This window comes from Mytilus edulis, chromosome 2 (assembly GCF_963676685.1).
Source record: "Mytilus edulis chromosome 2, xbMytEdul2.2, whole genome shotgun sequence".
Taxonomy (NCBI): Eukaryota; Metazoa; Mollusca; class Bivalvia; order Mytilida; family Mytilidae; genus Mytilus; species Mytilus edulis.
In genome coordinates, this window is record NC_092345.1 from 73,095,604 (window position 1) to 73,109,254 (window position 13,651).

Below are 13,651 nucleotides of genomic sequence, written 5' to 3' on the forward strand. Positions count from 1 at the left end.
AAAATGACACAACTTCTACATGTCTTAAGAAAATAGAACACTAAAAGATAAACTAAAATTTACATTACATTTTGTATAATATTCAAAAACTTTAGAGAAACGTCGTAATACTGAAAATATTTCAGTGGAGGAAATGAACATTCAGACTTGAATTGGTCGAGTATGACTATGCAAGTGGACGTTATAGGTCGTCAGTTTCCAACTTTAAAGAGGTAGGGCTAATTTGTCCGGATTATTTTCACAGAGGGGCCAATTTCAAAAAGTGCCAATTGAATAAAATTTACTATAAAAACAAAAACAAAAATGCTTTTTGATCAATATCTCGATTTACATATATTATGATATGTGTGATAAATATTTAATTTTACACTCAAAAAGGACAAAAGTCCAATATGCGGAATTTAGGGTGTTTTTAGGAGGGGGAAACAAGTAATCCCCCAAGAAGGACATTTCAAACAAAAAAAAAGTTATGTTTTTCGTAACAGTTGCAATTTATACTACATTTTCCTTCAAAAATAAAATTGGTTTAGTACAATTTTTTCATTTTGTAACATCTCTAAATTGTATCGATATAGCTCCTTATTAAGAATGCAGTGCGCAAGTATCGCGGTGGCTCAATCAGTAGAGCATAGAACTACAAAAGAAAGATTGGTTTTAAGCTAGGGTTCGAATCTCGCTCAGACTTTTTGCATTTTTTGTGTTGTTATATTAAATTTAAATATTTCTATCATATTTTTTGGGGATGTTTGCTTAATTCATAGAGTCATTCTGGTTCATATTGACTATATAGTATAAATCATTTTATTAAAAAACAAAATACTGTATCGCTTATTGTGTGCATTCCTATGACTGTCCATACTTTTGACTTACTTTCTGCTCATGTGTTTTCATTGATAACATATATGTAAGGAACAACTGCCGTCAAACTGAATCATTGGCGGATCCAGGGGGGGGGTTGGGGGGGGGGGGGGGTTCCGGGGGTTGGAACCTCCCCTTTTTTGCCGATCAATGCATTTCAATGGGGACATATAGTTGGAACCCCCTTTTTGTCCTGGGTTGGGACCCCCCCCCCCCCCCCCCCTTGTTAAATGGCTGGATCCGCCCCTGCAAATGTTGCGTGTGTAATATACACATAACATAAAATAAGGCCATTGCTTACAAGTTTCAAAACAACACAAACAATTTTTCGAAACTTTTTTTGAACATGGTATAATATGTAACAAATGCAGTCAACAGCAATCAGTTTTGTCGCCCATTCACTAACTGTGAAGATACTAGTACCGACATTCTTACCACCGTCCCTACACCGGTCCCTAAGTCATCAGAAAATAAGACAACACCACAGAACAAATCAATTACACTACAAATCGTGATTGTAGGTAAAACATCAAGAAGCTGTTGCATCTGTATCACAACGAAAGGCCGATTTTTTAAAATACCAGAAAAAAAAGGCCATATAACATGTGTTAGTAAAACAAGGTGTTCTATGGCCAGCTGATGTAATATGTTCTCCGGTTAAAATATATATTATCTTATCTTATCTTATAGACGATAAAACCTTAAAAGAACAGGACAAATACAGATATACATATATTCAGAATGAGAAAAACAGCATCCCATTTGAATTTGTTCAATATTATTTGGCTTCTTGACAAGTTACGTGGTATGGTACCTTATGCCCATAAAGGGAGTTAACAATATATAAAATCAATATAAAAAAACAATAGTCTTGGCCTTGTTTTTTGTAGGAATACCTGTTCAAGGTATGAAAATAGATGATGTGACGTATTTTAATGTACTATAATTAGCATCTATCGGGCTATTTAAAACCTTGTCGAATGAAAAGAATTGAAGGGAAATTGGCCATACCTCTTTGTTTCACATTTTTCATGTCGGGGCCTTATATAGCCGACATACGGTATTGGGTTTACTCATGGTTATAGGCAGTACAGTGACATATAATGTCTTTTTCTTCATCATTTGAACTGGATAGATGTCTTATTGGCAACCATACCACATCTCCGTATTATTAATTTATATGTGTATGTGTTACCATTGACTTATCAGAATGTTTACTTCTTTTCTAAGCATTTGCTAAAATGTGATAAATAGATTATGGCATGTCCTTATACATATCGACCCTGTTATCATCCTTTAAACCATATATGCACACTCGGATTGCTCCTCGGACCGATATGAGATTCTCGATATGAAATTGTGCAAATTTAGAATTAAATACGGTAACAGTAGAAACTTATTTGAGAAAAAGCAGTTTTTATATTTTCCTGAACTACGTATGTCTGTTTTTTTGTATATAAATATAATCTAAAGCACTATTGATGTTTAACACACGTGTTGTGAATACTGGAGTACAATATGAACATTTAAGCTATTTAATAATGACTATGTTCTGTTTAATTTTTCTATTGATTGTGGTTTTTTTTCATCTTGTCTGAAAAAATGTGGGTAAATGTTTTTATTCTGTCAATAAGGAAGAAAAAACTAAGGAAATAGATTAAAAGTAGAGATTTTCATTTTTTACAAGTAATTACTGACTGCAAAGTGTATAAGTGAACTACTGATAGGACTAGGCAAACACAGGCATGGATATATCATTGAGATTAGATAATCTGGTGTTAAATCGTTCTATTTTAATATCAAATATTTTAAATATTATTAAAATAAGATAAAATATTTAAAAATGAAAACAACATATTATAAATTCCATGTTTCCGAAGCGAATTTAAGGATATACCTTCATCAGGAACACTAATACCCAAATATTTGAGAGCCACGGATGTAGAAGAACTGAAACAGTTGAAGAGCTATATATATAACTTTATACATTTACAGCAAAACAGCAAATGCATATCATATAAAATCCTTCACCCCCCCCCCCCCCCCCCCCCCCATTTCTATAACTTTCAAAATGTCACAACAGTGTGTTTTACTATCCAATGATTATGATATAGGTAAAAAGACTACTAACTACTATTTTAAGTTCTATTTTGCTCATAGTGGTGGCGTTATTTAGGTTGACTGAACTTCTTTAATGATGTATTCATTTAGCAGCGTCAAACTGTTAACTTTGGTGGTATATAAGTCAAATTAAAGTGCATTTCTAAAATAATTATATCGACTATTCGTCAGCACTATGCCGCGTAACTTATCAATTGGAGAAAATGGTGAAAGAAGTCATACCTCACTTTTCTCACGTTAAGTGTATGCTAAGCTTATCTTAATTTCATGGTCAATTTCCTGTTTTTTTGTCACTGCATACGCAAAACAAAAGATGTTTACCGCGCCCCCTACAATTGATCATGCGACAAACGCAATATCCGTCCGTTTGATTAAACTTATTAAGTGTTCATTATGTTTTGACATAATCCATATTCGCGCCAGTGCTTGCTATATTTAATGTGTCAATAATGAGGAAATATAGATCAAAGACTAAAGTATTGCAGATCCATGATATGCCATTCCATTCTGGGGAAAACCCGAAATTAACACGCAATTAATATTCTATGATATTAAGGTCCCACGGTAAGTTCGCCAATCACTGAACCAATATCAATAAAAGTTGAAAAAAATAGAAAACTACTGAAAGCATTGTACTGATTGACGCAATGTTTACTTTAAGCTCTGTGGGAAAATCGTAGAAAAGTAAGACTTAATTGACCAAATGCACTTTGAACCAGAACTTGAGACCAGCCAGTTGTGCATTAATGATCGGAACTAATTCTAAATTACTGCTGTTATTGTATGCCTTTTATAATTCATATTTTGTACGATGTACATTTCCAGAGAAACCATAATTCAAAGGAGAGATAAATACAGGTGGAAATATATTTACGAACATGACCAAAAATTGACGCAACCACAAACAACAACAGAATTTCTGAACAGAAAATAATATTTTTTGTTTATCTTGTGATAAAATAAAAATGATCCACAAAACAATATATAACCAAATAAACAAATAATCCTTTGACAATTCTGCTTCTATTGGTACCAAGTTGCTCAAAATCAAACCAAAAATGACTCCAAAATATATTTTTGAAAAAAAGTAGTTTTATATACAATATATAGGAAAACATCTCAAGTGACGAATACTTTTGGCCACACTGTGTATATGAGATTGGTGGAAGTCAAAAAGAAAGAAAAAACAACAAATGTAACCAGTCTAAATTGCATGTCTTTAATGTTTTATCAAACAACAAGAAAAGAGGAGAATGCACCAAAACCGAGGAATTCCTATCTCGGGATTAAAAGTAAATTATTTTTTCTGCTCGTAATCAAATGTTTTCAAAATTCAGATTTTCTTTTCTAAAAATAAAGCAAAAATGATCCCTTTATTTCGTGTGGATTGTTAATATTCGAAACCTAATATTTTCCCTTTAATTAACACAGTTATAAATCACATCAGTTGCAAGCAAATACTTTTAACTGATTTCTCTTCTCCGACTGATTATCACTTGTTATTCTAGATCTTTAATTTACAAACTTATAGGATTTAATGTCATGTTTGTAAATTTTTTCAAGTCATATATAAATGGTATTCACGTCGCCAGAGTCCTCGGTGGGATGTCCACTCTTTCAGCCTTAGAGTGGATTTCGGATCCAGTCTTTCAGCCGAAGAGTGGATTTGTGGCAGATTTTTCTCCCCACTTTTGCTATTCTTTGTCATTTATTCAATTGATATTATATTAGTTGATGTAATTTCGTATTAATTATTTATTATTATTTCATATTAAATGTGAACTTTTATGTCAAATGATTTATTTGCAAAATGTATTTTTTGCATGTTATGATTTTGAATAAATGACCTTTTTTCGTCAGTTTAATTTTTATATCATATAGCAAATCAAGCTCAGACTCTGGCATGTGTATACATAGTATGTTTATGGTATGTAGGTGTCTGTCTTAAAGGATTTTTCAATCATGGTTATCTCGTGTTGGTCAGTGTTAATTGGTTGCTGAAACCGGATTGCCCGAAGACAACCGCCCACATTCGACCGGAAAACGGGCTATTCTTGTCAATTTTAAAAGTCTAAGTCAAGGGGACCTGCCACGAGTGGAATTCGAACTCAAAACCACTACAGTGTTGACTGGCAAATGATTTCTTTAGATGAACTTTTAAGAACACTCGTCCCATAAGGCCTCTACACAAGGAGAACATTTTGAAAGTTGTATGATAACACGAGTTTCTGGGGATTATAATTTTAAAGCCGTTATTAAACCAATATATGCATATACAATGTACATTTAACTAAGTCAAATGTGTACGGTTTTTAAAAAAAATCTTAACGGAATACCAGGATGAATGTAAAAGTGAAGAAAAAACGCGGAAATTAGATAGAGTTAATTGATTCTTTCGATACTGCCCATGCGTTCAAACTATTTAATCCAGCTATGTTATACCACCAATTGACCTTGGACCAATAGATACATTCATTTTGTTACAATGTATATAGTCCCAGATCTGGTGAATTTAAAAATAGCTTTCTTCTAAAATCGATTCGGTATTTTCTCTCCGCGGTTGTTTGTCGTATCTTTCATTGCGATTACCCCTTTCCCAAAGACTGGTATTTGTGACGGAGATGAACACATGATCCGGATCTCAATAGTTTTTGGTACTTTTCTTGAGCAAAGTTTTCTTTTTTTTCGAGTCGTGTTAACTTCTCGCAGCCTCTGGTTTTCCTCTATCAGACTATGTTCTTGACGAATATTTTAGACAACCTAACACGTGAAAAACTATTCTATATATACTGAACAATTTATTTATTTTTTATTATTTAGTTTATATAGACAAAGTTTATGTTCAAGCGGAAAGGTTTCTTATAGTGCATGTTACTTGCACAATGTATAATATAGGTAAAACATATACAAGTTAATGTGGTGCACATCGATTCTAATTATTGGCGCAATTCATACCATCAGAAAAATAGGCGCAATTGATACCTTTTCAAAACTGTAATTGTCGCAAATTGATTCTGCCAATGAAAACATACAATTTTGTGAATTAAAAAAGCATTACCTTGTTTCTTCTTCTTTTATAGGCACATCTGGAATATATAGCTGCCATCTGGAATATAAGGAAACATTTTTTTATAGTATTATCTTTTTATGTTTCTTTGGGAATTCCAGAAATGTCGAACCGATATAAAAATGCGTCGCCAACAACATATTTAAACAATAATAATACATCAAAGGTAAACTGTTTAAATAAAAAAGGAAAATATTTCTAAAATTCATGACATTGGTTATTTAAACGTTTTCTTGTGGTGTTATTTTATAGGAGGAGACAGCGATTATACAAAAGAGATGGGTAACGTTGACTAAATAAGAAAGGTACCAAACAATCTCATGCTCGGCCAGGAGGGTTCTTAATCAGTACTGGACGGAAACTTTACTTTGGTTATTTGTGATTATATTATCTTGAATCGACACTTTAATTCACATTTATCTCATTGAAGCAGCTGTTAGTTGACACTCTTTTACCTTTTATAAGATACCACACAAGGTGGTAAAATTGGACTTTCAGGTGTCAGATATCTTATCATATAGTCATTATTTTTAAGATATTTATTTCTTCATCTGTTTTTTAAAAGTATTAGCGCTAGATTTTTTCTCTAGTAATTTTTTTTCTCGATGCTCAATAGAATGCTAGTATGATAAACTGAATAATTCGGTCGTAATTTTCAACTGCTCAAAGATGACAAGTAGGAAAGGTCGATTACTAAAATGGCCCGAGGGTAATTGACGTGATATAAATTGAAAACATATGTAAAAGTAGTTATTCTTAGACAATTCATTTTGCTTTTGATGAAAATTTTAAGGTAGGTCTGCTACATTGTATACTTAAACGGAATTTTTAGAAAACCATAGTGCTATTCAAGTAACAGGTGGCTTCAAATACATGTCTCTGGAAATATGTACCTATATGTCAAATTTTAACCATTTAAATCTTGTATTTATGTTACAATTTTGTCTTTAGCCATTATCTTAGATATATACCTTAATATGTCGAAAAAAGAGGTTTTGAAAAAGAAAGTGCATGTATGAAACATTTTCTTAAGGGACACATTATTTTAATTCCGTAAATTCTTCAAAACAAAACTTAAAGGATACACTCCATGTAAACATAGAACATGATATAAAAATGAAGATTAAATATGCAAGTGTGATAAAAAAAAAATCAAATTCCGAAGTTTCTGCTTAGCAGGACGCGTCATCAGAGCGCGTCATCGTAAAACGGGAAATCCAAATTAAAATTCTATAATATTTGTCAACTGAATTAAAATTCAGATCCAATATGTTGTCCTAGTGCTAAAATAAAACTAGTCTTTAAAAGATAGAATGACAGATTATCTCTGATAAAAATAAAACGAGATGCAGTAGTTGTAAAAAGAATTTCTAAAAAATTGAGTAAAAAATTGTTGTTGTTTACAAATACAATATCAAGTGTGTATTTCATTTTTTTCTGAAAATATTCCGTCGTCAAAATCTTGCATTACACAGTCATGTTTTGCTTCTAAAATGTTTCTTTCGTTTAATGATAAAAACATAAGTACTCCTTAGACTATTTAAATGCATTTTTACTTTCAATTATATTACCACTCTTTGAACACAATCACATCGTCAATTCTATCACATGATAATAGATCTATAAGGTTTATTACGTACGACAAAACACTCCTTAACCAAGAGATATCAACATTTTGAAATATGATCCCGACCACCGGCTCTTAGTCCCAACCAAGTCGCCCCGTGATCCCCTGTTTTCCTTTATAAATGACAGCAGCCAGGAATAGTTCATTTATTTTGAAAAGAATTTGCAGATTAAGCCTTGTTTTGAAAACCGTGTATAACAGAAATGATTGAAATTGAAATTAGAAACTATAGGTCACTGAACCGCCAATTTTAAACAAATATTGGAGCAGCAACATTTAGAGGTCTCAGACTCAAGTTTCGACTAAAAATATTGCATGAAATTTTATCAAAATGTTCAGCTAAAAGGAATTGTCGCATTTACAAATTAAAAATACGTTTGTAAAAATTTCAACAAAACCAAAAATGCTAATGCGTGTAAAAATGCAATTCTGTCCCGCCCAGTCAGCCACACATGTCTAGTCATTACAAGATAGGAAACAATTCAAACAAAAATAATCAACACCCATACCGCAAAGTCAGGCACATATGTCTCCCATTATAAAATGTGGAACATTTAAAAAATATATGATAAACACCCATACCGCTCAGTCAGCCAAAAATGCTCCGCCATAACAAAATACTGAAAAACAAATATAATCAACAACACACAAACGCCCCGCCATGATAAAATGTTGAATAATTACATCAAAAATAATCAACACCCATACTGCACAGTCAGCCACAAATGCACCGCCATAACAAAATGTGGAACAATTCAAACAAAACAATTAACGGCTTGATTTTAATATGCTATACAAAGTAGATCTTGGCTGGTCTATTGGACTCTACCCAGTAAGTTAGACTTGACTGGAAAGCGCTTGTCCAATCCTCTTACGATTTCCTACTTTGCCTTCTTAAGATTTATTTGACAGACAAGCTCTAAAGATCGTTAAATTTTATGATATTTCAGGGAGTATTAAATCTTACAAAGAACTTTTAAAACGAGCAACTGTTATAATGCCTTTTGGGATGTTTGTAATTGTGAATTTGGTTTTTGCACTTGGACATTTAACATGAATTTATCGATATGGAGGTCACTATAACTCTGAATTCACATGTGAAAATACTAAAATAGTAACATAACCTTTTGTTTCCTTTCATTGTCTATGTCTAGAATCACTGTAATCTTAAGTGAACTTGTAATAAATCGTTGAATTTATTTCTGGACGGAAACGATTACTTTATTGTATTATATATTTGTCATTTGTTGGGTTATTTTTTACACTGCATCAAGCGCAGGATGTCATAGAAATTAGAACGATTTTCATCAAGAATCTGGTATAATTATGGAATGGAAATGTATGCCAATGTAATGCTATTTTTAAAAACATCGTGGGAATTTAATAGCCTGTTAATTAAATTGATTATTTTATATCTGCTAGTTGAAAATTCCCAGATTCTATTTTTATTCTTGCCTTGAAAACGATATTGATATATTTAACTCGAATGAAAATCGAATAAACTCAATTTACTGTTACATTTAGAATATTTTTTATAATTTAAGTGTAATTATTAGATTTCATTGCTTTAGATACGGAAATGATACTTTTTAATTGAATATTAAGAGAATTTACAAACAAAAATAAAACACTTGCAACAAATTCCATTGTTCATAAATGCATCCAACATTTAAAAAGCAAAATGAAATGAAATGTGTATAAACTTAAAACCTTCAAGTTACAACAGTAATTGAGAGATTTCTTTGCGTATCCAAATGGTGGGGAAAACAAGGTCTTGTCTGGGTTTTTCATGTGGTTCTGGGCGTAGCATAAAGTGATTTAAATTAGATATTTAGAAAATAAGTTTAGATAAATGAAGGAAAACAGATTACACTTACAAATTGTCTTTTACGTTTGGGCCGACAAAAATCCAAAATAAGTAGTGTGTTTCTGCATTGTCCATATTGTTAGTGTATGGAATAATTCTTTTTATGTAAAATGTACAGACAATAGAGGCATTTACACTTGTATGCAAATTTGTCCCCCATCACGTAGAATCACACAGGTTCCCGTAAACTTTGACATAACAATTCAAAAAAATTGACGTCACAATAAAAAAGTGATAATTGCTTGACGTCAAAAGGTTATTCGGAGGCGATCTAAAGTCATTTGGAGACAAAATTCACCTAAATACCAAAAGTGTGAATACGTTTATACAGGGTGTATTTGTTTCTAACCAAAGTTTTGTAAACGTTGTATGGCGGTTGTTGTCGTTTTCCAAAAGTAAAAACAAATACATCGTTTAATGAGTGTTTGCTGACCCTGTTTGAACTTTTAATAATGCATGCACATGTTGTTGGTAAACAAACGTAGAAACAAATACATCGTTTAATCAGGTTGAAGTTAGAAACAAATGTAGCGTTTGAACTAACAAACGACGAACGACAAACTGTAGACGCATTTTTAGCAAGTGCATAGTTTGTCAAAGTTTATGTAAACTTTGCAAGCGTATGTGAGAAACAAATTATCAAAACATGTGCGCGCTTAGTCGTTTGCATCGTATGTTAGAAAGAAATGCACTATAAATATAAGATGAAATTATTTCTATAGCAGCAGGTTAAATACTTTTAGTTTGCTTGTTGAGTGCATTCATTTATTATAGTTTTACTTTTACATGTGTTTTTGGTGTACACGATTTAAAGAGTGCCCTTTTCTGACTAGTTTGATTTCATTTATTATGCAAATTGATATTTATCGTCAAAGTTTGGTAGTGATTCTCTCTATTAAAAGCACTACTTGTATATATTAGTGGAAAATAAGAGCTTTGCTTTAGTTTTATACACTTATCTCTTGTTGCATATTATGTGTTGGATTTAAGAATGTATATTTTAGTTTCATTAGATTTTTGTCTCATTTAAGTTTACTTCGACATATTTTTGTCTGGCATTCGACAGAAATAATACATTTTAGTTTTTATTAAGTCCAATGCTATGTTTTGTAGATGCATTGAAAAGTTACAGCCCATATAATGATGTGAACAACATTACGAAATACACTTTTTAAGCTATAACTAGATTTAGCAACAAAATATCACCAAATTAGTCACACGCTCACTAAAAGCAGCGTCTGATAAAAAGAAATTCCAATAAAAGCATATATGTAAAATTCCAGATTTTCATTATAAGATTCCACCAACGCTTTGTATAATAAAAATCAAAACAAGAAACAAAAATTATTAACCTGTTTTTATCGCAGCATTACGAATATAGTTTACATATCGATTGAAAAGCAGAAACTCGCAAGGGCGGTAATTTTGGTTTTTACACAATGCTAGATGCTTACAATAAACTAAAAACACGAATAAAATGAATTTTGTTGGTAAATGGCAAGGAAATATTTGAAATATAAGACCAATTTTCCGAAAATATTGGGTTTTCCTCTAATGCTAACCACAAATAAAACCGCGGGAAAAAATAACCATTTAGACCGCACACAATTCAACTGATTGGATATAATGATATTTTAAGACTTTAAATCAACTTTGACATATTACATGTAACCTTTTACTTGTTCAAACCACAAATACTTGACGAGTCAAAGAAGATTTATTTTGGTCGACAGGAAAACCATTTAATATATTTTTAGATTAAGATGGGTGCCTACCACTTGATTCAATTATATATCAAACTTTTATAATACATTTGGATCATGACATTGATCCTTTCCAATATATTCAGTAGAATGAAATTCAAAACAGTGTGGCTGTGGCCATTGATTGACACATTAAATCCATCCATTGACTGGGACAATTTAGGTGAACGCTTGTATGTAACGACCACTGCTCACTATGTACTTTTTAAAGACACTTAAACTATGGGGTCACCAAAGGTTCTCAACACCTTAATAAAGTAATTCGAAAAACTAATCAGAAATAACACGATGTTTTGATTTATATCAATTATATAAATCAAAACATAAAGGTTATTCCTGATTAATTTTTTGAATTATTTTATAATTAAAGGCGTTAAGAAACCTTTGGTGACCCCACAGTTTAAATGTCTATCGTAGGTACGTCGTGAACAGTGGTCGCTACAGACAAACGTTCATGTAAATTGTCCCAGTCAATGGATGAATTTAATGTGTCAATCAATGGCCACAGCCACACTGTGTTGAATTTCATTCTATGTGAAAAGTGAAACCCCTGTCTGTGTTTTAGGGGTCATTCTTCGCATTTTACAAATTGATTAAAATTTGGCCTTGTATGTTCTATATATATATACAAATACATGTATATAAAATAAACTCATCATATATACCAGGACCAAATTTAGTATATACGCCAGACTCTTCGTATATATTAATAGTATTAATGAAATTTCATGAAAATATTTTTATGAACAAATATTTGTTATCAACCGATTTTCTCTAGAATATATAGACAATATAACTGTTAAGTGATTTTAAATATCAGCTATATTTGTACGAGGCTACAAAACAGGAGTAAGCGAGCAGCAGATAATATTTAAAGACAATCATGATATTATGGTCAGTATAAGTAGTAACAAAACAAATGGTGACACATGGTTTACAAAATTTTAACGACAACTACTGAATATCTGAGGACTGTTTCTTTGTGAAAAAAACACATTTAGAATAAGTTAAGTGTGTCGCTTTATTACAAAGATAGATTTATATTCGGGTCATATCACATTATTATGATGCCTTAAAAAGTGTAAAAGAGAGGCGAAAGATACTAGAGGGACATTTATACTCATAAGTCGAAAATAAACTGACAAACCCAAAGACCAACAAACAAACTATCATATCAAGGTGGTATAAGGGTAAATGTATAATATACATGTATCAGTGATAGTCCATTAAGTCATTTCTCACCTATCGCTGTGATGCAAACACTGTTTTCAGGAACAAGAGCTAACCTTTTTAACACTCACATTCGGAAATGGTTACTATCATGCAGACAGTTTAACAAGGCATTTGGATGGTTAAAGTATATGTGTTTATTAATGGTTCCAGTTGATAATCTTGTGCATTTCTTTTGTATTTACCAGAAAGAAAGTCCACTTTTCAAAACAGTTTTAGTTTTTCAAACCATGACATTCTAGGTCTATACTCTGGGAAGGGCCATTTTCTATTCTATATGTGGTAGGAATTGCTGGAATAAGTAGCTATTTTCTGCTTCATTGGATTGATTAGACTGAGAATATGTTTGTATATGTGTGTGATTCTGAGCTATTTCTAAAAGTGGAAAGACAAAACAAATAAATCAATTGCTTTAATAAACATGAATATGGCACAAATACAATATATTATGCATTGGTAGGGTCATTGCATGATTAAGAAAATGTTATAAAATTCCAAACATTTGAACTGACCAAGGTACAAGTAGGTGTACGCTGTGGAGTTTTATGGATAGGCAACCAACACATACTGTTTATACAAGCAGGCGTAAAAAAAGTACTGAAAAAAGTAAAATCGCAAAAATACTGAACTCCGAGGAAAATTCAAAACGGAAAGTCCCGAATCAAATGGCAAAATCAAAAGCTCAAACACATCAAACAACTGTCATATTCCTCCCTTGGTGCAATTGTACAATTATACTCATTTCGACTTCTCAGTCTTGTATTGAGGAAGGGTTACAGTTTTAAACACAATCACGTATGATCGACATAAAATTGAGAATGGAAATAGGGAATGTGTCAAAGAGACAACAACCCGACCATAGAACAGACAACAACAGAAGGCCACCATTCATTTAATGCATTATCCAATCTTAAGACAGTACGAAACACATTTAAAATTTTGTGTTGCACATTCGAACCTCTGTGGCCACAGTTGGTTAATACTTTGTTAATTATTAGTATGTTAATGTATTGAATGGGACTAAAATGCTTGATAAACTACACGAAAAAAGGCAACTTCTAGTAGTATACATTTTTTATTTATTCGCCAGCCATTAGAAATTGTGTTCATCCGAGTAA

At 31.9% G+C, this 13,651-nt stretch overlaps 1 protein-coding gene across 1 annotated transcript in view; it reads right to left on the reverse strand.

Annotated features, from left to right (window-relative positions):
- Positions 1–13,651, reverse strand: part of LOC139512888 (cytotardin-like) — an 86,516-nt gene that overhangs the window by 57,239 nt on the left and 15,626 nt on the right. Inside the window, exon 2 of the mRNA XM_071300832.1 lies at positions 6,038–6,085. The gene's annotated coding sequence lies outside the window, so the exon portion shown is untranslated. The remainder of the gene's footprint in view (positions 1–6,037; positions 6,086–13,651) is intronic.